The sequence below is a fragment of the Oncorhynchus keta genome, chromosome 19 (genome assembly GCF_023373465.1).
Source record: "Oncorhynchus keta strain PuntledgeMale-10-30-2019 chromosome 19, Oket_V2, whole genome shotgun sequence".
Taxonomy (NCBI): Eukaryota; Metazoa; Chordata; class Actinopteri; order Salmoniformes; family Salmonidae; genus Oncorhynchus; species Oncorhynchus keta.
The window spans coordinates 17,579,580-17,584,091 of NC_068439.1; positions in this window are offsets into that span (position 1 = coordinate 17,579,580).

Consider the following 4,512-nt stretch of genomic DNA (forward strand, 5'->3'; position numbering starts at 1 on the left):
ATGCAACCTTATCTCACCGTGCTTCTTTGTTTATGAGAACTTGAATGTGGAAACAGAATGAGACCTACAGCACGTGTTTCCACTCTTACAGAGTTGGTTTAGTTTGTACAAAATAATTGTATTTTACCAGACACACTATGATATGGATATATAGCCCATCTGCCAAAAAAAAGATAGGATAATTGTTGAATCATTTATTTAGATATTTTTCCAAATTCAAATTAAGCTGAATCACGCACGCGCGCGCGAGCACGTAAACCCATAGCCCATAAACAGAGGCAGCTGCATTAACATATGGTGTAATAATGAATTCAACACTGCACTCCGGTAGCGTAAGTGTATTAAATGTGACAATCACGCATAAATGTGTTTATTATTTTCTGCCCTTATATGCATGGTTTGTTTTTATATCCGGGATGTAATAACTCCCCATGGAAACGCGTTGGATGTGACGGGCTGCTTATCAACTTTTCTCTGTGTGTTTGTTGTTCAAATTATTCTCGACCCACCTCCATATAAGCAATCATCTTCAATGTATCCCTATTGTAGGCAGATATTTTATTTTGGGTGATGTGAAGCCGTTGAAGTAGGGGAAATTATGAGCTTGACTTCGGAGGTTGTTGATTCTAATGAATAGACTGGATATGAAGGGTAGCCTATTAAACCCGAGGGGTAGCCTATTAAAAGGTTGAAGTGAGAGATGGTAATTTATTTATCTCCACTGTCAATAGGAGTGTAGCCTACCTTGTCCTAAAACATTTATATGACACAGAATAAATCGTGTTTCATTCATATTGTAACGGTTTTCTTTAGGTGAAGTAGAGGCGGACCAAAACGCAGCGTGGTTATATTGATTCATGTTTAATTTAAAAAAATATATATAAACACGAACACTACAAAACAATAAACGTGGAAACCAAACACAGCCCTATCTGGTGCAAAACACAGCGACAGGAACAATCACCCACAAAACCCAACACCAAACAGGCTACCTAAATATGGTTCCCAATCAGAGACAATGACTAACACCTGCCTCTGATTGAGAACCATATCAGGCCAAACATAGAAATAGACAAATAAGACATCCAACATAGAATGCCCACTCAGATCACACCATGACCAACCAAAACATAGAAACATACAAAGCAAACTATGGTCAGGGTGTGACACCTATAATAGTTGAATCCCTATAAATATCCTAAAATGCTCCTTGCAAAATCTAGACTAACCATAAAGTTGCATCAACGCATGTCATGGAGTCAATAAGTCAATTCCCACAAGGACAAAAATGATAGCCACTAAACGCAAATGCTTCGTTTGTAAATTATGCCTGAGTGTTGGAGTGTGCCTCTGGCTATCCGTAATTTAAAAAAGAAAATTGTGCTGTCATTGTGCAGTCTGGTTTGGTTAATATAAGCAACTTTAAATTATTTATACTTTTGATTTTACTTGAGCTCATGAAGTATATTTTTGCAATTACATTTGCTTTTTAAACTTAACTATATTTAAAACCAAATACTTGTACATGTCTACCCAAGTCGTTTTTTACTGGGTGACTTTCACTTTTACCTTCAGTCATTTTCTATTAAGGTATCTTTACTTTTACTCAAGTATGACAATTGGGTACTTATCCACCACTGCTTAAGGCATTCCAAGGCAGAGAGAATGTTGCCTGGCTACCCAGACTCCTTGCTCCGGCCAAAGTGGCCCGTTCATTTTCAATGAAGCCTAGGTGGTGAGCAAAATTCTATCCAGGCGGAGAGGTCAGTGGTGCTCTTGCCTGTGGAAGCCGCTCAGCCAAGGGGCCAGGGTTCTGGTCTGGAACGATGCTTTTGCCTGCACCTACAGTATTGCTTTGATACTGCAGTTTAACTGAATCATGGAGTAGAAAGAAAATTCCCATTGATGGACCCATAGAGCAGAGTTTCCCAAACTCGGTCCTGGTCCTGGTGCACTTTGTGCACAAAACTTCCAAATTATTGTCGCAGAGGCCGATTCTTTTCCCATCACTCACAGTCGAAGATATTGACATTTTATTTTCATGCTCTGAGGTCATGACCACATCTAGCCAGGGGACGTGCTAGTTGGCTTGTTTAGCTGTCCATGTGCTCTGACAGAGTTCCCGGAGCATGTTCACATGATACTGCTGTCTGTCCATGTGCTCTGACAGAGTTCCTGGAGCATGTTCACATGATACTGCTGTCTGTCCATGTGCTCTGACAGAGTTCCTGGAGCATGTTCACATGATACTGCTGTCTGTCCATGTGCTCTGACAGAGTTCCCGGAGCATGTTCACATGATACTGCTATCTGTCCATGTGCTCTGACAGAGTTCCCGGAGCATGTTCACATGATACTGCTGTCTGTCCATGTGCTCTGACAGAGTTCCTGGAGCATGTTCACATGATACTGCTGTCTGTCCAGTGCTCACTGAGCGCTAGTGCGCAGGCAGAGTAATCCCAGTAAGAAAGATGGCAGCAACCACGAAATGGCATATGCAAACATTAGTAGATTACGTTGAAAACAAAGGTCGGCCATTTTAGAGGCGGTCTCTAGTTTGTATTATACCTCAGTGCGCTCAACCAAGGCAGAGAAAACAGGATTCTGCTCTATTTTTCAAGCGCTGCTGTTGTTGTTGACCAATCAAAATGTAGCCTGAGTGGTGATATGTCAGCATGTATGTCCAAAAGCAGAACCATCTAAATTGCCCCTCTAGCTAGCGAACTAGCTGGTTAACACTATCAGTTTACAGAGTCACTTTAACAAATAAAAATAACTGTTTTGTAATTAATTTTTTTATTAATAATTTCTGTTGCACGTCAATAGGTTTTTATGCATGATTATAGCAATTATTTTTTCGCATGTTGATAATTGCTATGGTCACTGGCAGCTTTGTCAAATGTGTCATTGGCTCTGATACTCTGATTGGTTAGAGATCTTTCCAACCTCTATTGACTTTGTTTTGCACAACACCCCTCGTGAACACAAACAACTACAATGATGTCAGTCTCAGACTAAAGTATGTAGTGAAAGACAGAGCAGCGGAATCATTTAGTGTGAGTCGTCAGGCTAGACAGAATCAAATCAAATAATCAAATCACATTTATTTATAAAGCCCTTTTTACATAAGCAGATATCACAAAGTGCTTATACAGAAACCCAGTCTAAAACCCCAAACAGCAAGCAATGCAGATGTAGAAGCACGGTGGCTAGGAAAAACTCCCTAGAAAGGCAGGAACCTAGGAATAAACCTAGAGAGGAACCAGGTTCTGAGGGGTAGCCAGTCCTCTTCTGGCTGTGCCGTGTGAAGATTATAAGAGTGAGAATGAGAGATGAAACATTTTTGAAATTGATAGAGAGAGACGAGAGAGAGAGAGAGAGAGAGAGAGAGAGAGAGAGAGAGAGAGAGAGAGAGAGTGACAGAGAGAGCTCCATTACCCTCTTGGTTAATTAGACAAACAGAATTATCTCCTTATAGCCAGAGCGAGTCACGGCTGGTTAGATTTCATTCATTGTGACTAAGAGAAAGAGATGACACTCTGAGGTAGGTGTGTGTGAGTGTGTGTGCATGACTGTGTGTGCGTCTTTCTCTATCCCTCTCATATGCTTAAATTCCTCGTCAATGAGGCTGATGGTAAATAATCATTAAGACTATTACACGGTCACAGAGCAAGCTAATAGTACAACACAGAGCAAGCTAATCGTATAACACAGAGCAAGCTAACAGTACAACACAGAGCAAGCTAACAGTACAACATAGAGCAAGCTAACAGTACAACACAGAGCAAGCTAATCGTATAACACAGAGCAAGCTAAGAGTACAACACAGAGCAAGCTAATCGTATAACACAGAGCAAGCTAATCGTATAGAGCAAGCTAACAGTACAACACAGAGCAAGCTAACAGTACAACACAGAGCAAGCTAATAGTATAACACAGAGCAAGCTAATCGTATAACACAGAGCAAGCTAATAGTACAACACAGCTTTCTCAATCTGCTGCTGATCCCAGGGGCTTCCTTAACAGTCTCCCAGTACTGTCTTTCTCCAAAATAGGTTATGCATCATTGGGTTAGCTATCATTAGATTAGCTATCATTGGGTGAGTTATCATTGGGTTTCTCTATCATTAGGTTAGCTATCATTGCAGTCAAATGCCACTGTTATGATATGGTTATTACATGGTTGTACTCTTTTTGGTGGGAAGGTACACACACACACACACACACACACACACACACACACACACACACACACACACACACACACACACACACACACACACACACACACACACACACACACACACACACACACACACACACATACACACACACAGAGAGAAACAAATCGAACTAACACAGGAATCCTGTTCATATTTTTCTGGTCATGCCCCAATATAGAAACATTTCAACCCAGAAATCTGGCTGCAGGGTATCCATACTACAACCTTATTACTTCCATTGTGGCGCCTTCTCCCTCCTCATGTTACCCCTGATACAGGGGTGTGGACGG